This window comes from Pleurodeles waltl, chromosome 3_1 (genome assembly GCF_031143425.1).
Source record: "Pleurodeles waltl isolate 20211129_DDA chromosome 3_1, aPleWal1.hap1.20221129, whole genome shotgun sequence".
In the NCBI taxonomy this organism is placed as follows: Eukaryota; Metazoa; Chordata; class Amphibia; order Caudata; family Salamandridae; genus Pleurodeles; species Pleurodeles waltl.
Genome location: NC_090440.1, coordinates 1,174,509,053 through 1,174,532,188, shown reverse-complemented (window position 1 = coordinate 1,174,532,188; position 23,136 = coordinate 1,174,509,053). Strand labels below are relative to the sequence as shown.

Below are 23,136 nucleotides of genomic sequence, written 5' to 3'. Positions count from 1 at the left end.
CCTGTTCCTGGCGGTTCGCCCGCCAGGAACAAGATGGCGGTATGGGGTGTCGTGGGGCCCCTGGGGGCCCCTGCAGTGCCCATGCCAATGGCATGGGCACTGCAGGGGCCCCCGTAAGAGGGCCCCACTTTGTATTTCAGTGTCTGCTTTGCAGACACTGAAATACGCGACGGGTGCCACTGCACCCGTCGCACCTTCCCACTCCGCCGGCTCCATTCAGAGCCGGCGTCCTCGTGTGAAGGTTGTTTTCCACTGGGCTGGCGGGTGGCCTTTTGGCGGTCGCCCGCCAGCCCAGTGGAAAACACAGAATCACCGCAGCGGTCTGACGACCGCAGTGCGGTGTTCTGGCGGGGGTACTTTGGCGGGCGGCCTCCGCCGCCCGCCAAGGTAAGAATCACCCCCTAGGTGTGATGTTAGTTTGCTGTAGTGTATCTAAAACATACTTTTTTTAAGTAAGGGAAATTTTTGGTATGGATGGACCCTCAATGCAGGTTTCTCCAAAGCAGTCCAAAATAGAGAACTCCAAAGAAATATTTTTTATTATACGGTCTAGATGTGAACAGGGAGCAAGTCATCACAGAAATCCAGCATTCCATGGAACCTTTTTGGGACGATGTGTCTGTGGTCGGACAAGCAATACTCTGTGAGGCAACATTATTTAATCAACATGTGTCCAAGATCAATGAGTGTCTCTGTAGCGATACTAAGCTGCAGATGGACAGAACATGTTTTTGACTGGACAACCTGTGAGAAAAACATCAATAGGCATCACTATCTAGAAACAAAGATAATCTCAATGATGGGATCTGGTTCTAATTTTAAGCAGTGCTCCAGGGGACGTTAAAAAAAATGCATGCAAAATGAACCTGACCTCCAAAGGCTGCTCTAAGCCTGGGTAGAGCTCCAGGGCACCACGGGGTACATTATAACGCAAACACTTCTGGCAAGAGGCTCACTGCCCATTGGCGTATGCCGTATTCTATTATGGAGCCCAGCAGATGTAGGCGTGTAAAGTCTAGGTGTTGCATGGGATGCTTTGTTTGGATTGTATTTTTGTTTTGTTAAATTTGTATGGCATTTCAACCATTTGCTATGAAAGAAGACCCTGTAAACAGTAAACGCATGTACACAGATCTGCACCCACACAAGAATTACTAAGTGTTATCGGCACTGCACTGAGTTTTACGAAGGGTAAAAAGCCTTAAAGGATTTTGTGCTAACAGTGAGAGGCAATCATCACAAAGCAAATTAAAAGGCAGAGAATTAAAAGAGCAATATCACAGTCAGGGGAATACTGTCAGTGTGCTGAACGTATCACACTCCTGAAGATGTGCACTGTCTGGTTAATAAATGGATTTAGTGACCCGCCAATAGAGAGTTTGTAGTCTCTACATCAACTTTTGTCTACAGTCAGAAGCTGTAGCCTAACCACACGTCCTCTGAAAATTTGATTACCTCCCTCCTATACTCTGCCACATTTGGGAATACAATTAGCACACACTGAGACCTAATGGTTCGTTAATGACTTGCTGCAGAAAAACCTCAGTTTAAAACTGTGATTTGGTGAGAAGTGTGTAGTATTGGGATTTGTACTGTACTAGTGGTTCGTTTTGTGCTGTATCATTGTATTTTTATAATGCTTATGACTTTTATTCATTTCCTTATTTCTCTATTCTGTATATCACACTTTATAATTCTACATTCTTGAGCATGAACATTTCTGGGAATTCAGTTACGTTTCAATCCAGATTTTTCCTGACTGCTCTGCCTCCTGCTTTACGTGTGAGCTCTGTTTAATAAAGTACTTTTCTTCAATGGGTGTAAGAAGTATATACTTACAAAGGGCCCCCTTTGGAACTTCGGCCTAAAAGGTGAAGAAAAGAAAGCACCAGGAGGCACTTGAAGTATTCGGTATTAACTCCGATATCAACCTCAAGTCTGAAAAAGCAGATCACGTCTCTTATTGCTGCCGCCACACATCATTATGGTCTTTACCCCTTAAAAGATGGCATGAAAATGAGCTTTGGTGGACACCCTGTCACATCCATCCCCAAAACTGTCACTGACGCCTCTTCAGTGATGAAGGTGGTCCTTTCGTATGCCAATTCGTCTCCCCATCTCCATTACTGATGCTATCCACCTCTTTGTCAGCACCATCAACAACCATGTGGTCATCGAAGGTCATGTATGGTCACCTCATCATTGAAGGTCATCTCATTGTTATCAATGGCCCTCTCGTTGTTGAGAAGATGACCGTCAGCAACAACAGTACCGTTGGTGACAAGATAACAGTCTTCACCATCAGTTGTTGGGGAAATCTCCATTCCACTATTGGTGAAAGTGCCACAAAATTTTGGGAAGCGCCCTTCTCCTGTAAAGGTGACAGACCATCCACCGCTAATATTTTGACATAGATAGTAAGAGGATGATTACGATGATAATGAGGTAATTTCAGACGAACACCAAATCCCAGACTGCCTACAGTCCACTGCAGCTGAAGGTTCATTACACTCCAGAAGCTGCACAAGAACATTATAATGACCTCTAGGACTACACTGGGCAATATAGGTTTCCACATAATATGATGACCTCTTCTATCAGTGTGACTACGCTAGGGACTGACATCAAAGAAAATCACAAATGGCACAGTGTTCAGTCGATTTCTTCAAGTCATGTCAAAATACGATAGACAATATTTGTACAACACTGGAAAAGCACATTCTGCCTCAATGGCAGCCCTTATTATTAATCAGTCAACCTCCTTCACCACGTCAATGTCCTCCACTGCCACACAACCTCAGGCTCCTATGCAACCATTGCCACTTCCTCATCCAATGTTGCAAGGCTGAATTTCTCCAACTTCACAGGATGAGGGTGATCAGAGTGAGGATAAGAAGAAACAGAGAATGAAGTACAATGATCGACGAGAAGGAGTGACATAGATCTGGATAGCAGCGGGAAACCCAATGTTCAGAAGAGGATAGTGGTTTAAAAACAAAATCAGTGTTATTGGTTTTTAAAGTTTAATATTTGTACAGCAATTTGGTAATTTCGTTCTTCTTAGTGGACCTGTGAATAATGTTAGCTTCCAGTCTAGGGTAGCTTTCGTAAGTGTAAGAGTAGTTGCTTCCATATCTTTTCGAGTCAGGGTGAAAAACAACCACACATGTTTAAGTCATTTTGGATATATCAGGACTTATGCTGAGTATCATATAAAACAAATGTGAACCATGCAATATCCAATCAACATATAGGCTCATAAAAATGTGCAATTTGTTGTTACAGCACACAGCAGGGACTGTTATATGAATTGTGAGAGGAACGCACAAACCAGATATTTGTCATTCCTTCTCACATGCCATATCAATCTTTAAAGATCATTGAAGTGCGTCCAGCTTACTTTCTCAAACAGAAGACCAGTAGCAGTTGCAGACCATTTACTACTATGTGAGTGGGACTTGGGCTTAGACTTAATCGGATACACTTCCACTGAGCATCTTAGTACACCATCACTGTCTTGAGTGTTAAGAAACATTAGTAGTATTATATGCCACCCATTCACTATTGGTTTGGGTTTGTGACTCGTGAGAGACCAAGAAAGCAACAAGCAGTATTATAAAGCCTCATTCTCTCCACAGATGTCCTCAACCTGCTGTTTATTCCTTCCAATAACTGATATGTAGAGGACTCCCACATCATGATAATATCCTGCGTCATCAGTAGAACACTGTGAGCAGTATTAGGACACTTTCCCAAATTGTTTCATCTTTCTGTCTGACTATTTAAGGCAGACTTTCGAACTAATCTTTGTGTGCATATATGAGAATTCATCACCATTCTCTGCTTTCTAGTTCCCTCCTCATATTTAATAGGTGCCTGCTATGCCCAGCCATGCATGAAATTTGAAGTTCCTCTTGCCATGTTTGTAGTTAACCCTCAGATGCCTCTCATAGTTTGTGAAACACAGTCTGTAGTAATAAATATTTTTGCAACTGGGATGCCGAGAGCCTTTACTGTTCTAGCAGATCATGAATGGATTTTAGGGTGTACGGGGCTTTCACACTGTTCCTAATCACTTATCTATCTCAATGTAAAGTAGCCTATTGGACCTGGCAATCCCATCAGTGGCACAGCTACCTCATAGGTTGAGCTCTGGCGGGAGCTCTGAATGCACCTTTTCCAGATTTCAGTGGTATCCATAATAACTGTCCCCCTGTCAACTATCAAGTGATACTGGAATACTCCTTGCCATCCATTGGAAATGTGCACCTGAGAGGCACAGCTTAAAAACAGGCGCACCAAGACGCCCCCTCACCCCTACCTCCCTCTGCTGACAGGTTCAGCTTTGCCATTATCGCTAGGTGCCACTCAGTGCTCTGTATCAAGTAGGACAATTGTTCGTTCAATTCCTTAAAAAATAATCTAGGAACCATAATGGCAGGATTGTAAAATGAGGGAGCATTAACTGTTTGGAGAGGGCCATGTGGCCCACTTCCGACATGAGAAGAAATATCCAAAAAGCAGCATATCTGCCCGAGGCCCAGCCCTTCCCATGCTGCTCCATAGCTCTTGCTACTGTCTTTTCTTTATTTTTTCCACAAATCTTTTGTGTGCCTTCTCCTTGGTTTTCCCTCATTTTCACTGCTTTCCCCCCACTTTCCCCGTTTTTTGTGTGTGCTTTCACCTTGTTATTCCCTCATTTCCACTGCTTTCTCCTTGCTTTTCCCCCCGCTTTTAGTGTGACTTCTCCTTGCTTTTCCCTCATTTTCACTGCTTTCTCATTGTTTTTGCCCTGCATTTTCTGTGTTCTCCCTGCTTTCCCTCATTTTCACTGCTTTCTCCTTGCTTTTTCCCGTTTTTTTGTGTGCTTTTTCTTTGCTTTTCCCCACTCATTGCCACTCCGGTCTGCTGCCCGTTACGTTCCACCTCACCTAGCCCCACCCACTGCATCCTAGCGACCCTTCTTCCTCCGAGGACCTACTAAATGGAGGCTGCAGCATGGGCAAGCCGACGGCGCACCATCTGCAAGCCCACCTGCGCCCATCCACGCCTGGCCACGCCAATCACCAGGAACCCTGGCTTTTCCACCCTGGGCAGTGACACCGACGCAGATATTCAAGCCCTGGATCCCAGACGCATCAACAACAACAATTGCTACTGCATATCACGCGACACCAGAGGATCATTCTCTTGGCAGCACTGCCACTTCACCTGCAACATCGAAGCAACCAACAACGCCGGAGACACCGCAAACATGACTGAGTCCACCACATCAAACAAGAACACCACGGCACAACTCCAGTGCATTCTACACAACGCACAATCGCTCTGCAAACAAGCCATGCAGATATCATCCCTCATACCGGACGTCATCTTCCTCACAGAGACCTGACTCAAAGAGACCTGGCTCAACCTCGCATCAGCGCCAGACATCACCATCACCACCCTCAAAGACTACAAGATAACACACCGGGCACGAACCAACACCCTCAAAGCCTACAAGATAACACACCGGGCATGAACCAACAAACACAGAGGTGGAATTGACATCCTATGTTAGGTCACCATCCACCGCACAACCTCCTCAGATGACTCGACCCCGATAATGGAACATCTCAACTTCCAACTTCACACAGATGGAAAATGCACCATCAGAGGCACCCTCACCTACAGAACACCAAGAGCATGTCCCAGCTTCTAAAGGCCATCCCTGACTTCATCACCCTGATCACCATTGACTCCTAGTACTACTTCTTCCTAGGGGATCTCAACTCCCACCTCGACAACCCCAGTGACACCAACACAACTGACCTCCTAGAAAGCATGAGCAACATCGGCCTCAAGCAACTTGGCACCGACCCAAACAACATCATAGGACACACACTCTGACCCATTTTCACATCCAGCAACAGAGTCAAGTACAAGCACAACTCACCTGGACTGACCACTACAGTGCCCACTTCATCATCCCAGGACCTACCACCCGCAGAAACTGGAAAAAGATATCAGAAGACCAGTGAAACAACGTTCTTAATACCCACCTCCCACTTCTCAGTCTCCACATCAACTCAGAACAGGATGTGAAGAACTTCTCCTAGTGGATCACAGAATGCACCAAATCGCTCCCGCCAAGCCAGACAAATCCAAAAGACCTGCCAGAAGAGCCAGCTGGTTCACTGCAGAGCTGAAATCAACCAAATGCAAATGCTGGCAACTATAAAAGAAGTGTCGCACCAGCAAAGGGACAGGAGACCATACCGCCAACAAGACAGCACTCAACCAGTACCACCTCCTCATGAAAGAAACAAAGAAGAACACCCTATCAGACCACATTGAAGACACAGACCTCAGAGGCCAAGTTTAGTGTGACTAAAGACGTTTGCCATCTTGAAAATGGCCAAAGTGGGTAGGGCTGGCCCCAGGACCTTTTCCCCCAATGGTTAGCTGGGACCTAGTAGGCATTCCAACCCACAAGCTCGTGCAAGGTTTAAATGAGGCACCTCCAGTCAGGCTCCCACTACAGAACACTCCTGGATCTAAGGAAGAACAGCGGAGGGCTGGGCCTGTTGTCTGTAACCTTAAAGGAGTCCTGAAGGACAGAATCTGCTCCTTCGTGTAGCCAGGAAACAGAATTGGACTACAAGGGTGTGAGGAAATGGGGTGTATTATATGGTGTGGTTATGATACCTTACCATATAACGCACCACAAATCCCCTAAGGCAGGGTTCTGCAAAGTCGGTCCTAGAGAGCCGGGTCCATGCCAGGTTTTTAGCATATCCACATTTAGAAAAAATATGTTTCAGAAATCTACATTTTTCTAAATGTGGATATGCTAAAAATCTGGCATGGACCTGGCTCTCCATGACCAACTTTGCAGAACCCTGCCCTAAGGATTAGTCAGGTTTCATTTTTTAAACCTTAGCTCAAACCTGGGCAGCGGTGGCTCTGAACAGTCAGGCTTACACAAAGGAACAAGTGTAAAGCATTTAAACAGCACTAAAAACAAGTGAATAAGAAAGAAACTCAACACTTAAAAATCTGAAACCAAATTATAAAGATAGATTATATCAGTGATTGATAACCCTAAAGCGCAGAGGCATCTACCCGAATAAGAGAAATATTCTAATGGACTTGAGAGTCTCAGGTGCATCATCTGTAGGGAATATGAAGTCTCACCCTGAAGATGATAAGGTAAGGTAGTTACTCGCATAGTTGACAAAATCAGACCAGAGAGGCTTTCTAATAGCACAGGTCAAGGACGGAAGGGGGAAAACGTTTTTCACACAAGCTGAAATCATTGACTCTTTTTTAGAAGATTACACTAACCTACACATACCAGCTGGTGTGGCTATTACTGCAGCCATAGATGCCAACTTAGATGAAATAAACACAATTTATGGTCAAAACGGGGGAAGTATATACTTTGACTTCCACAGCAAAATTAATTTATGAAGCAGAGGAACCCCTTTTACTTAATACGGTATCCTTAAGTTAGTTCATATTTTATTTCTTTGCAAAACCATTCAATATGACCTTTTAGTTCAATCACAAATCTTTCTTATAGTTTTTAATAAGTACTAGGTGCTCCTAAAATAAAAACACAGTGAAGGTGAATATTGTGGTGCATAAAGTGCCAGTGGTATATACAATATATACAAAAATGTAGTCAAAAAACAAGCAGCGAACTTCCAAATGACTACTTCAATCCAAGAGTCTTGAAGTCACTATATTATTTTTACATCAATTCACATTCATCATCAGGACTGGAAATCTCTCTATATTGGTAGCAGCTATTTGTGCAAAGATTATCTAGATGACACGCCATGGTGCCACCTTACTTCCCACAACACTAAATCAACAGTGTTGTAGGCGGAAATAAAGAAAGCAATTAAGGACATTGCATGGGGGAAATCTCTGGGATCCTGTGGCCTGCCAAAAGACTCTGGATTTTTTAGACCTACTAGCTCATGCCTGCCATAAATGTGTTGAACTGTAATGGAGAGGGGGAGTCTCTCAGACACAACCAAGGAGACAATCCTAGTCTCACTCCTTGAACCAACATGAGATTCAACAAAGAGGCCCCCACCTTGGTTAAACTTGACTACAAAATACTGAACAGCCTTTTAGCCAAGAGACTGCATCCTTTTTGCTAATGCTGGTCGACTCTCACCAGAATAGATTAATCCCTACATCTAACACAAAAAGGGGTGTCTGTTCAAATGATTGAAGACATGCTGTAAAAAACTGGATTAATAACATAAGTGGATCAATACCCACCTCAAGGAATAATCACAACCCTTGCCAGGGTGAACCACTGAAGTGACTAAATAAACCTGAGCTGAACCCTGTGGAAAGAAGAGGTACAGAGCAGATAGGACGAACCCAGGACAATGTGTAAAGTATTTGTGCAGTACTAAAACAGTAATAAAGTAAAAATGCAATACAATAAAAATTCAAACCTGCATTCGAAGTATACAGAAATCCAAAAAGGGGAACCAGAGATATGAGTTATTAAAGTTTTACGTAGGAATAGATTGAAGCATCACAAGTGTCAATGATAGTCAAGAGTGGCTGTATAACGGGATTTAGATGTAATTTGACGCTGACTGGGATGGAGCACGGGGAAGATACTTCAACTAGGTCCGTCCTGGTTAAATATTTTACACTCTGACTTAGTGAAGTGTACTCCACCATGGGAGTACACTTCAAAAGCCCCTACGACCTCAGAGGAGGCACTTGCGGAGACTCAAAGGGTGTCAGGCAGAGGCCAACAGCAGGGACCAGTCTAGGCCTTGATGCCACTGGTCAGTTGCAGGAAAAGTCCTCCTGTAGTTTGTTGTGTACCAAGAGGGACACCCTTAACTGTTATTTTGTTTTTAAAAAGGTTTAGGAGAGGTAGAGGAAAAGGGAGCTATGGTTAATTTTAAGGTTTACAGATGGGCAGGGGTCAAAAGAGGAAAGGGGAATTTTTTAGTTTAGGGGGTAGGTAGTGGAAAAGGTAAATGTAACTTACATATACTTAACATGCATGGTAAAGTCATCTGTGTGGTACAGGCTGCAGGGAAAATGCATGTGTGGTAATTCCATGCATTCTAAAGTCATACATTCTGTCCCTGTAGCTTTAACAGGAGGTAAGCTTTCTGACCCTTTGAAAGAAACAGGATTTTTGCATATGTCACGCCAACTTTGACTACTAGGCCCTGAAATGGCCCTGAAATGCCCTGAGCCCTGCTAATTAGGACTCAACGCATGTTCTCTGACTATTTAAAAATATACATGGATGATTTCCTCATACACAATTGCCATAGGTTAACTTACTTGTAAGTCACAACTACATGGTTCCAGGGGCACCCAGGGCCAGTACGTTAGAGTGTCCCCTCAGAGACTGCAGCCCTTGTGCCACCCTGATGGGGGCAATGTAAAACATGGCTCTCAGTCTGCTACTCCCGACTGGAACAGCAGTTTAAAACTGCTACCTCAACGTTGCCATTTTAAGCAACGGCAAAGCTCAAACTCCCTTTCTAATGTGTATAAGTCACCCCTACAGCAGGCCTATCGAATCATAAGGCAGGGTGTGACATATTAGTAAAGCAGAACATGTATTTTAACATGTTCTAGCAGGGAAAACATGCAATTGTGAATTTTATTGTGGGAGAGTTTGGAAGCCCCATTGGCTAGTACAGTTACACGCTGACAGCTTAGTTGTTCTAACTTCTGAATGGGACTACCAAAGTTGGTACTTCAACGTATCAAACAACTCGTTACATTTAGCCTGACTTGATGCCCATGTCTAAACTAATGTAACTTATTGCCACCTGCAAGTTTTAGAAAGTTGCAGCTCTGTTGCCCTATTTTCCTGTGGCCGTTTGCTGGTGCTGGCCACAAGGCAACCTTCTGACCTCCTGGGGAGATATGTGAACAACTCCCAGGAAAGGTTAACAATAGAGAACTGCCACCGGGGGAGGTGTTAACTCCTTCTGGCAGGAACCCACAACGCCCATAAGGTGACCTTCAAACGGGAAGGTGCCTTTGAAGGGCAAGTAGCAAGCACACAGGGGAGAGGATGTCCTACTGTTTAGGTAGACAGGGATAGAGAGGAGGACAAAGAGCCAAAACGTTTAATCCCGAGGGCATCAGAGCAATTGACATCTCTCAAGTTCCATAATAACTGCATGGTTATCATACCGACAACACAAACAAATGTCTGTTTGAGATACCACCATTGTTAGCGTGATCATGGGATATGCTAGGAGAATATTACTTGTTTCTGTTCGTATTACATGAAATCTGTGTTCATCTGAAGAGGTGAACCTATATTATTTATACCAAAAACTATTATGACTTAATAGTTTGCCTAGTGTGTATTGCAAAGTGAAATGTATTGATACCTTGTAGAGAGAGAAAAAAGATTTAAGCAAAACAATAGTACTTATTTTCACATGTATTATCTGATACAGACCATATAGTGACCATGAAGTATGTTACTGGCATAAAGTAATCCTTATTGTTAATATCTTTTGATTTAAGACAATTCACAAGGCACAGTCACACTCAAAAAACCACAGAGGTGAAGGTTTTATTCAAGCACTTCCTGTGAGAAATTGGGTTCTTGGTTTTCTGGGGTGTGAGCCCTGGTCGAGCAATAGCCACAATCCTTTGCAGGGTGAACCACAAAAAGGCACTAATTTAACCTGTTCTTATTATTGGGTAGCTTGGCACAAAAGAATGTCACGCTAAACTTAGAGGTAATGTGTTAAGTATTTATGCAGTACATAAACAGAATCAAAGTGAAAACACAATACAATAAAAATATCAAACCACTTTAGAAGGATAGAGCAAACTTTAATAAATTATTTGATACCAACACCATCAAAATCCAATTAGCAGAACCACATTTATGAATTTTTAAACTTTTAAGTGTAAAGTAGCGTTTAAAAACTAAAAGTGCCAACTGCGGACATCTGGATTGGGGAAAAGTCAAAAGTTAAGGCTGACTGCGATGGAGCACAGTTCTGTTACAAAAAGTGGCTTAGGCCCAGTCAACGTCTGCCTTCAGACTTGGAAAGTTTTTGAAGAAAAAGCCTCTGAGAAGGTAGAGGTTCAGCAGGGCAAGGTTCCAGGAGTGTCCAAGGAGGAAGCAACATCATTGAGTAGCCGTGGAGCAAAGCCACAGTGAAGATGTTTACCTTCTGACTTAGCCATCAAGATGGAAGTCGAAAATCTCCAGTGGAATGAAGCACAAGGCTGTAGCCAAAGACAATTCCACAGGGTTGGATATCTCTTTCGCAAGGAGACGCTGAAAAGGATTGGCTGCTGCGGAGAACAAAGAAGTGGGAGGAGCCTCAAAGTGAATACAACCGACGATGCACCTTGGCAGAGAGGGGAGCAGGTTGCTCCTGGTCTCCTGGTGGTTCTCAGAGCACTTTTGGGCCAAATGTTTTCCTCACTTTTGTAAATTAGTCATCTGGGCACCTTTAACACCACAACCAAGGGTTCAGGAGTGGATGGAGACCTCTTGGGGGTTCAGGACTCACACAGACTGGGTCCAGGAGTAAGCCTGTTATGACCCTGTGACCCTGAATAGGAGATTGCTAAACTAATCCTTGGAGTCACTTCTGAACTCCTGGGTGCAGGTGGAGACGCAGAGCTCTACAGAAGAGCTGGCCTCTGAAGGTTTAAAGCCGTCCTTAGAGGTACAGCAGCAGTCTGGAAAAGTGCACAGCAGGTCACAGCAGCGAGCAGTCCTCTGAGAGCCCTTCCACAGGCCCAGTAGTGAACTGAAGAGTGGGTCTGAGAGCCCTATTTCTAGGTGGCCTGCTCCTAGAAGTTGGGAAAAGTTTACACAAGGGTTCTCTGAAGTTCCAGGCATTTCCTGCCTCCCCTGCTCTGGCTCCTAGCTGGCTGCACTGACAATTCAGGATCGTTAAGTCTATTGTGTGGTGGCAGAGTCCACCCTGTTCATGTGTAAGAGGGGGGAGGGTGTGCTTACCTCTGCCCCAAAATGTCAGTTAATGGCCCATTCAGACTCTGCTAATCTAACTATTGTGTGACTGTCTGGGGTGAACTTACAAAGTCGTCACTGTCACATGAACCCAGTCATGTGACCTAAGACATGCTGCAGACACAGTGGGCAAAGGACAGGAAAATGCCAACTTTCTAAAAATGGCATTTTTTAAACTTTGTACGGATAAATCCGACTTTACCATTAAAGAAAGTTTATCATTAGAAGTTCATTGATACCAAACATGAGATATCTACCACCTCTGGTTTAGGAATTACAACATATAAATTTTAATAAGAAATCCCCAATGTTATCCTATGGAAGGGGTAGGCCTCAAAGTAGTGAGAAAACTTATTTAGGAGTAATTCTCTACTAGGACATGTAAAGCTAAAAGAACATGTCCTACCTTTTAAATGCACAGCACCCAGCCCTATGAGCTACCCAGGGTCTACCTTAGGGGTGCCTTATTTGTTATAGAAGGGGCGTTTAAGGCTTGGCAAAGGGTTATAAATGCCAATTCGAAAGGCAAGTGGGACTCTGCCTTCGGGCTGCAATGGCAGGCCTGGGACATGTTTTAAAGCACTATGTAAATGGGTGGTACAGAAAGTGCTGCAGGCCTACTAGTAGCATTTAATTTACAATCCCTGAGTATATAATATATCACTCTACAAGGGACTTACATATAAATTGAATATGTCAATCGAGTATATGCCAATCAAATCATGTTTTAGGAAGAGAGTATAAACACTTTAGCACTGCTCAACAGTGGTAATGTGCACAGAGTCCTAACGTCAACTGAGCAATTATCTAGCAAAAGGTAGGAGGAGGAAGGCAAAAGGTTTGTGGATGACCCTGAAGAGAAGGCCATTTCAAACACTTCCTTTATCATGTTTTCACAATAATGAACCAAGGGAACAACTTGTTAAAAATGTATTTTTAGTTCTCCTTAGGTCTTGCCTACACAGAACATGCGCTGACATGCCAAGACATATTGTTTACTATTCAGTGGGCATACAACCTGCCAACAGCAAACCATTAGTTGTTTTTTTGTCACTCTCATATGAAATATTTCAGTTGCTCAGCTCCTGTAGACTTCCCTTCCTTTCTTGTGTTAGCTCCTCCCTGAAGCATGGAATAAGTATGTGTTCTTCCCTGTCTTTGTTCTACCTTGCCTTTTTGCAACGCACTATTTATATAAGCATTTCAGTATTATTCCACGACGTGCAATGTGCTCTCCTACTTTGAACACAAACATACAGATTTATATTTATGTTGCTTTCACTTTATCTTCGTTTCTATCAACTTTGGTCATTTGCACCAAGAACTGTAGTATTCTATATCACTCCACTCTGCACCACACCACTCTATACAACTCCACACACACAATGCCACTCTACTCAACTCCACTCTGCAACATTCTACTGTATGCCACTCCACGCCACTCAACTCTACACTACTCAACACTTTACAACTCTATACTACTCACCACTTTACTCCAAGCACTCTACTCTGAGCTACTCAACTCTATGCCACTCTACTCTGCTCCATTCCACTCTACATTAATCTACTCTATATCACTCTATGGCACATCCCTCAACTACACACAGTGCCACACTAGGCCACTCCACTCTACTTTGCACCACACCATTATATGCCACTGTATGCCACTCAACTCTACGCCACTCTACTATATGCAACTGAATAGCATTCTATGTCACTCTATTCTATGCAAAGCTAGGCCACTCCACTCTATGTCACTCCACCCCTCTCTAGGCCACTGTACTTAATGCCACTCTACTCTATGTCACTCTATGCCACTTTACCCTACACAATTTCCCACTACTCTACCTTAGCCTACACCACTCCAGTCTACGCCATTGAGCTCTACTGTTCTCTAGACCACTGTCCTTTATGTCACTTTCCTCTACACAATTCTACTCTATACCAATCTACTCTATGACACTCTAAGCCACTCTACACCATTCCATGGCACTCAACTCCAGTCTATGCCACTCCACTTAACTCTACACAGTGCCACACTACTCTACACCACACCACTCAAGTCCATGCCACTCCACTCTACGCCACTCCATGCCAAGCGACTTGACTCTACACCACATACTACCAGTCTACTCTACACCACTCTACTTTATCCCACTTCATCTAACTATATGCCACTCCACTGTACTCCACACCACTCCACTCTAGGCCACTCCACACCACTTAATTCTTCTTTACACCACTCCACTCAATGCTACTTTCCTCTAGACCATTTTATTCTATGTGAATTTATGATCTATTCAACGCCACTCATCTACACCACTCCACACCACATCAATCTACTGTACACCACTCAACTCTATGCAACTCCACTCCGCACAATGCCACTCTACAGCAATTTATGCTACTCAACGCTAATCCATTCAACTCTTCTCTACACCACTCTCCTCTATGCTACTACCCCCTACTCTACTCTCCTCTATGAAACTCCAATGTACCCTAGTCTATGCCATTCCAGTCTACGTCATGCCACTCCACACAATGCCAATCTACAGCACTCTATGCTATGTCACTATACTCTACACCACGCCAATCTACTGTACACCACTCTATGCCACTCCGCTCCACTGCACGTCACTCCACATAATGCCACTCTACTGCACTTTATGCTACTTCACTCAACTCTTCTCTCCCACTCTCCTCTACTTCACCCTACTCTATGCCATTCCGGTCTACATTATGCCACTCTACACAATGCCGCTCTACAGCACTCTATGGTTTGCTACTCTACACCCCTCTAATATATGCTACTGCATGCCACTCCACACCACTCTACTCAACACCACTCCACAACACTCCACTACAATGCACTCTATTCAATGCCACTCTACTTAATGCCACTTAATTCTATGCCACTCCACTCTACAACACTCTACCCTATGCCAGTCTACTCTATGCCACTCTATACCACTCTTCTCTATGCCACTTTCCTCTTTGCCACTCCACAACACTCTACCCTGTGCCAGTCTACTCTATGCCACTCTATACCACTCTTCTCTATGCCACTTTCCTCTACGTCACTCCACCCCACTGAATGCCACTATATGCGACTCTATGCACCTCTACACCACTCTTCTTTACTCCATGCCATTCTGACCTAAGCCACTCTATGTCACGCCACTCAAATATACTCTCCCCACAGCACAATACTCTATGCAAGTTTACTCTATGTCACTCTCTTCTAATCCACTCCACTCTATGCCACTCCACACCAATTTACTCTATGCCACTCTACTTTATGACACTCCACTCCAGTCTATGCCACTCCACTCAATCCTAGTCTACATCACTCTAGCCTACTCTATGCAACTCCACAACACACAACTCTCCTCTCCTCTCCTCTCCTCTCCTCTACACCACTTTCCTCCATGCCACTCCACCCCACATACTCCAAGCCACTCTATGCCACTCTACTCTAGTCCACGCCACTTCATTCTATGCCACTCCACACCAATCTAAAGTATGCCACCCCATTCTATTCTACTCTACTCTACACCACATACTCCACTGTTTGCCACTCCACTCTACGTCACCCTACTCTACACCTCTCTAAGCCACTCCATACCAATCTGCTCTAAGCCACTCTACTCTTTGATACTCCATGCCATTCTACTCTACAGCACTCCATTCTGCACAATGCCAATTTATGTCACTCTTTGTCATTCCACTCTATGCCACTCAAGTATACACCACTCCATTTCACGTTATGCCACCCCACACCACTTTACTCCACACCCCTCTGCTTCACACCCTACCACTTCACTCTACACCACGCTACCCTATTGTACGCCACGTCACTCTACTTAACTCCACTGTACACACTTAACTGTACCACACTCTACACCACTCTCATCCATTTCACTCAACTCTATGCTATTCTGCACCATTCTACTCCACTCTATACCACTACACTCTACTCTATGCCACTCTAAGCCGATCCATGCCACTGTACTCTATGTAATGCCACTAACATTTAGTCATGCTGCTGTACAACAAGGTTAACAGACATTGGCAAAGCCAATAGCTCTCACATAGGCAAGACCTATTGGTAAAGCCAATTCTTGTTGCACTGCTGAATTTATTTATTTTGCAAACCCTAAATCGTAATGTCTCAGTCCTGGTGGAAGATGCTCAACGAAGCACTATTTTCCTAATGGTCTTGAAGTAGCCCGTCATGCTTTTGAAAAGCTGTAGGCAGTAATACGTGGCTGGAACTATAGTGAGTTAGCCTGACTGCTTCTACAGAGGGGTCTGAGAGGTTCTCTCTTGAGAAAGTTCTGAAACAAATGTCACCAGACAGTGCATCTTAAAACACAGTTTTCCCATACATTTCTTGAAAAGCATAGGCTCTGAATGGTCTATCATTAAATTTCAAGGCCTTTCATGGTGTGCCAGCCCAACGAAACCAGACGCTGCCCAAGAGTTGACCCCATTTTTTCCAAAATGTGTTATAGGTGCTCCCATAAGCCAAAAATGACCTCCATTGTGCCAGGGCCCGCATTTTGTCATGGGTGCTCTTCATATACCATGGGTACCCCTTTAGACCAAAAGAAAAAAGTTATCTTTGGTAACACCCTATCTGGCAGAGAATCTATCTAGCCACAGCTTCCTTAGAATATTCCCCAAGCATCAGACTGGAAATAGAAAATCTTGAGCAGTACCTCTGTGCACTCGTAGATGCCGCTGATCGGCTCCACGCTGGTGTCCACCGTGCAGGATGTCACATGCGCTGTGCCTATGTAGCCACCACATCAGAGCACTGTCTACGTGATTTTTTCAACACTAGACACACAGAGCCACATCAAAAGGCTGATTTACCATTGCGCAAAAAACTGAAGGCCTACTTGGACCTTTTAGGTTAGGCAGACTGGTTTGCAGAAACAGGCAGCCTGGGGTGGGGGTTTGGTAAGGAATCTTCGGCTAGATAGTCTCTGTCAGATAAGGTATTACTGAAGGTAAGTAACTTGTTCATCTGATAAAAGACTTCTAGCCGCAGAGTCCTTATCTTAGATTAGATATCAAAGCAATACCTCCCCAGAGGAGGGTCTGAAAAGTTATTCAGACCGAAAAGTCTTGGAGAACCAAACTGGCAAAGTGCCATTCATGACAGACCAGACTATCAAGGCAATAGTATTTGGTGAATGTGCGCAAGGATGCCCACGTCGCAGACAGACAATGTCCAGGATGAGGTCTCCACAGGCTAATGCAGTGGATGCAGCTTTGGCTCTCGTGGAATGAGCCTGCAAGCCCTCAGGCGGGGGAGAGGTGTTTGGTCGGTTGCTTTCTGGCCAATGCGTGACACATCTTTATGCAGAGTACAACCCATCTGAAGATGGTTCTTTTCTGCACTGCTTTACCTTGTTTTGCTCCAGTGAACTAAACAAAGAGCTGATTGTCCACCCAGTGTCCTTTGGTGCAACTGATGTAGAACGACAATGCTCTTTCTGATTTCAAGTGGTGGAGTCTCTCCTCTTCCTTGAAGGGTGATGCTTTGACCATAATGGAAAGGTGTCATTATTGTCAGAAAAAAGGAAGCACGGTGCAGAGAAAAAGTTTGTCTGGGAAGACATTAGTTTTCCAATGGTTAACAGAAAGCATCTGCAGTTCGCTGACCATCCTGGTCGATGTGATAGTCACCAAGAAGACTGTCTTGATATTCAGAAGTCTTAAGGAGCAACTATGTATGGTTTCAAACGGCGAACGCATTAAGGAAGTTAAAGACAAAGTAAGGTTCCATTGGGGCATAGCAAAGTTATGTTGAAGGCCCATCAGAAAATGTGTCTGTAACTTGGGCTGGAAGGACTAATCCATCAACTGCAAATAAAACAGAGATGTCTAAAAGATATTCTTTTATTGCACCCAGAGCAACTCTGCCGGGGTAAAGGCAAAACAAACTGCAACTCTACAGACAAGGGTGCAGTCTGAGGGTCAACATGTTTGTCAGTGCACCAAGCCACAAATGTTTGCCAAAGGCAGACACCTAGCTGTCAAACGACCTGCAAACTTTGGGAGGGAGATTGCAGACTCTCAACTGTCACCCCTAAATCTTGATGCATGAAGGAGAAGTGTGCACAGGATGAAGTACACAACTTTGCCCTATTGCTGAGACAGAAGATTCTCCCGAAGACGCAGCCTGATCAGAGCAATGATGTTCATATCCAGGGCTTAGGGGTACCAATCTCTCCATGGCCAAGTGAGACACAAGGATGACTTGGGCCTGGTCCGTCCTGATCTTTTTCAGTACGTGGGACAGAAGTGGCATCGGCGAGAAGGAGTCCTGAGCCCCACTTGAGATTCAACGCATCTCTGAGCATGAGCAGTCTTGGAAACTCCAATGTGAAGAAGTGCTCAAATTGAGCCTTCTCAGTGTGGTGAATAGAGCTAACCAAGGTTCTTTACAGTCATGGAAGAGACGTCCCACTTCCTCTAGATGTAGACACCATTTATAAACCGCAAAGTATGTACGTATGTAGGTTGAGTTTGTCTACCTTGGTGTTCAGACACCCTGCCTGACGCTCCAGCCATATCCAGAGGTGCAAAGCTTCCCGAGACAGGGACCAGGACTTCACCCCATCCCGTTTGTTGCAGTACTACACGGCTATGGTGCTGTCCATGAACACCTGAATGAGCCTTCCCTTTGATGGAAAAGAGGAAGGCCTTTAATGCCAAGCAAATTGCCCTCAACTTCAACATAGTGATGTGGAACTGAGAGTCCACTAGAGATCAGAGTCCTCCGATTTCCACCTCTCCCTGATGGCCACCTCAACCCAGGAGTTACGCATCTGTCACCACTGTGAGATCTGGGTGGGAAAGGGCAACGGTTATGCCACTGACCTAATCGCTGTTCACTGCCATCACTGCAGGTCTTTTGCAGTTCCCCACAATATCTGGACCAGGTCAGAGAGATTCCTCTGAAACTGTGCCCATTGAGAATTCAGATCCCACTGCAGAGCCTGCTAGATCCTGCCACCCAATGAGGTACTGGGTGTGGAATGGGGGATCGCCAGAAGTGGGGCAGTAGCAGCAGTTTATCGTCCTGTGCCCACAGATGCCTATGCATGCAGGGCTTGGCGCAGGTCCTAAGCATGACATCAGTAGGGCTTCATTAACTGAGAGAAGAGGTGCTGTGGGGACTACCACACTTCTGTCAAGACACTGGTCTTAGTGTAAGGTCCAGAACCTCAGACAACCTCCACACCACCATGGCAAATGCAGCCCCTTCCTCTGTAGTCACACTGGGAGGAAAGACCAGGCCAGTATATGTTGGGGTTTCCAGACCACTGGCATCAGCATGGTTCTTATACCAGTATCTTCAGCCAAGGGCTCCTCTTGTCTGTCAGGATAACCATGAAGATCCTGAGATCTGCCCCAATCATATTCTCCACAGGGCCTGTTAAAAAAGTTAGGCACTTGGAGGGTCTTGGTCCGGTGGGCGTTGGAGTCGACGCTGAACAACGCCTGCCCAGCTGTGTATCAGAGTCGGGAATGACAATGGGGTTGGAGGCTGGGGGCATCAGGAATGGCACGGACTCCAGCACAGGTCATGGATTTGCACCTGGAGCTGGTCTGGATCCAAGAACAGATGTCAAGGCCAGACTGTTGCAAATGGTGAACTCGCTGGTGAAAATTCAGTTGGGGCATTTTCCGAACCTATTAGGCCACAAGGTGCGCCCGAGGGGTTGGCTCTGTCAAATAAGAGGTGCATAGCCTCATACAATTACTTCAGTTGGGTGGGGGTCGCTCCGGTAAAGCCAAGGAGGCACCGAGAAAAAGCAGATTCAGGCTCCGGCTGTGCCTCATCTGAAGACTTGAACTGGTGCAGAGAAGTCCATAATGGTTCAACTTCTTGGCTATTTTCTTCTTGTGTGACTTCCCTGACAAACACTAATATGAGCAATTCCAAAATGGGGGCCTTCCATGCGAACGGGACCTGGAACGGTGTGGAGTCACCCAGCGACTAGGAGCTTCAAGGAACGCTCCTGGACTGCCTTGGGTTTCATTGCACAACAGTCTTGGCCAGCCTTGGAGTCACGGCCTGGCTCCAGGCACCAAAAGCAAATCAGGTGTGGGTCTGTCATAGACCTCTGCCTAGGACAGGCTCCACAGGGTTTAAACCCTACAGTTGTTTTTATAAGACATACTTAATGCACACTGTAGGAAGTTGTTTCTCTATATACTGCACTACAATTTCAGAGTTCTCTCAATGTTATCCTATTGAGGGAAAACAATGTTCAACAAACACAGGGTCAATAATGATTTACTAGGTCAAGCTCAGGGAGCAAAGGTAAGTACTGGGCACTGATCAGAACCACACCAACAGGTCACAATGGGCTGCACGGAGGCATCTGGGTGCAGAGGTGCAGTAAGGTGTTTGGTGCTCAATGGTTCTCTATGGGAGTTGGACTTTGTGGCAAACAGGCAGCAAGCTCTAGCTAGGAAGCTGGTCAGGGACACTAAGCAGGTAAGTAGTAGACCTGGGGTACTTGGGATCTTGGGTGAACCTTTGGTCCTCTTCTCTTGTGACCAGGGACGACGGACGCCAGGGTGTTTTTATGTGCCATGTTTCCTCATCCGGGAGCACTCGCGGTCAGGGGGTCCAGTGTGTTGAGGCTGCAGGCATTGTAGGAGGGCCCAGCAAGGGTGGACCCAGGGTGGCCTTGATCTCTTAGGAGCCGGGCACATCGTTGGCACCGATGACCCACCTTAGATGGGATCAAGGGTGCTGGAGGTGTTGGATTTTCTCTCACCACAAGCCTGGGGGAGAGGGGGCCTGCGTCCAAAGGCTGCAGACATCTTGGAAGAGACCAAGATGGGTGAGACCACATTGGACTCGGACTCTGGGCAGACGAGGAACAGAGGCCATTTCAGGTGTCGGGCTTCTGTGGTTCCAGCAGCTGCAGAGACTTTTCCTTGTAGTTTCTTCTTGCAGGGCAGGTCCGCTGCACACAGGAGACTTGAGCCTTTATTGAAGGGCTGGATGAGTTGGCTTCTTGTGCAGGATCCTTCTAGGTCAGCATGCAGGCTGGAGCGGCCGGTTCCAGGTCACCTGCTGCTTCTTTTACACTTCTGCTATTGCAACTCTTCTTTGTCCGGTTGTCAAAATCTGAGTACTAGGGTTCAAGGGTGCCTTACACGTGCTAAAGGGAGTGCCAGGCAGTAGGCAATGGGCTGACCACCTTGAGGGTGACTAGACCCTTCTTTTGACCTCTTCCGCTGGGAAGTGGGCATAACCCTAACCTTAGTGGCCGAATTCCTTCCAAGCAAGATGGTTGATTTTGTAAAGTAATGTCCAGTTCAGCTCGTCCACCTTAGTAGTGGGACTGGCATGAAGTGGACACTCCTCCTAATTTAACTAATTTTCCTGCCTATGCTGCTGCCAAAATTAGGGACAGGACATGGTGGGTGGTCATCTCTGACTGCTGGCGAGACCTGAGTCGCATTACAAAGGTGGCAAAGCTTTTGAAGCTCCCTGCCCTAGAATTTCCATCCTGCCTGGGAGAGGAGGTCACACTTCTGCTCAGATCAGGCCTTTGTCTCAGGCCCTAGAGTGCACTGGCTCTCACCAAACCATCTGTGGTGGCTGAACTGGTCAGGACCAGTCAGTCAGTACACTAGTAGCTTGTAAGTTTTCAGGGGGCACCTCAAAGGTGGTCTCTGTGTGGAATTTTAATAAATCTATCACTGGGGTCAGTGAGGGTTTATTATTCTGAGATGTTTGATACCAAACATCCCAGGATTCAGAGAAGTCATCATGTGGCTCAGGAACTCGTATTGACCATTGTCCAGCACATGCATTTAAATTGCTTCACTGTACAATTAGTATGTCTCAGAATCGACAGAGACATAGCATGGGCATATCTGCTCATGCACATAAGCCCTCACATGTGCCTGGATTTGCCCTGCCTTAGGGGTGACTTACACCTAACAGACAGGGGTTGTGTGTTACAGGTCGTGTTTTCAATTCAGCCTGCAACAACAACACTAAGTCTACAATGGCAACACTCTGTGGGTTTGGTGAAGGGGTCCCTGAGTGTGGCACAATTGGTGCTACAGCCCTTAAAGACCTTCCTTAGTACCCCAGGCCCTAAGTACAGCGGGTCCCATGTAATAGGGGCTTACAGTGGCAGCTATAGAGTTTGCCAATTGAGCAAAACAAGTGTGCAGTTTTGGAGAAAGTGATCTGGCAATGGAGACCGGGTGGGCAGGGACCCAGTGCACTAACATGCAAAGCTACATCAGAAAAGTGAAAAGTGAGAGCTAACTATGTCAAAAAGGGTACTTTCCTACACACACTGGGAATTAAAGGTCAACAAGCATTTGCAATGCAATGGGTCTCGCATTTGCTCGAGTTAGAGCTATTAGTATTGTAAACTCCTAATCGAACCTTTCTTGACACATAAATTGAAAATGAAAAGTATAACAGTTTACAATAAGCGAGTCAACTCAAAGTGCCATAGCCGCCATGAGCATGAAGGAGACACACAAAAGGAAAAAGAAGGTTGCTCGCAGTCAAACGTATTGGCAAAAGTGCAATTAGCCATGTAACAGGGTCGATGTCCAAGGCGGTAACAAAACCGCCCCATGAAGGGACAAACGTAACTCATTTACCAATGATAACAAAGGATTTTTGAACAGCAAGATCATGAACGAGCGATATTGATGGGCTTGAGGTGGGGCTGATTAAAAGCTCAAATAAGTAACAACATTTTGGAAAAGCAGCGCTTGCGCACTGCTATGCTCAACCTAAAAAGGATTCAACAAAAAAAAGCAGAAAAGTAGACAAAAAATTACTGAGGCAGCTCTTCCAGATATTTGCTGATATCGTGAAAAAAAAATAACTGATGTCAGTATATTGCGGTGTTGCCTATATAGCCACAGCACACATCACATCCGGTGCGGACGCCGACACAAAGCCAATCAGTGCCACCTACTGGCGAGCAGAGGTGCTGCTCAAGATTTACCAGATCCAGTCTGACGCCTGGAAAATATTCTATTGTAAGGATTCTGCGGCTAGAAGTCTCTGTAAGATATTACGTATAGTATGCTAATGCCAGAATTTTGCCATTATTGCCATC

At 45.3% G+C, this 23,136-nt stretch overlaps 1 protein-coding gene across 3 annotated transcripts in view; it reads right to left on the bottom strand.

The window, feature by feature from the left end:
* Positions 1–23,136, bottom strand: part of PRDM10 (PR/SET domain 10) — a 905,887-nt gene that overhangs the window by 593,411 nt on the left and 289,340 nt on the right. The gene's annotated exons all lie outside the window — the stretch shown is intronic.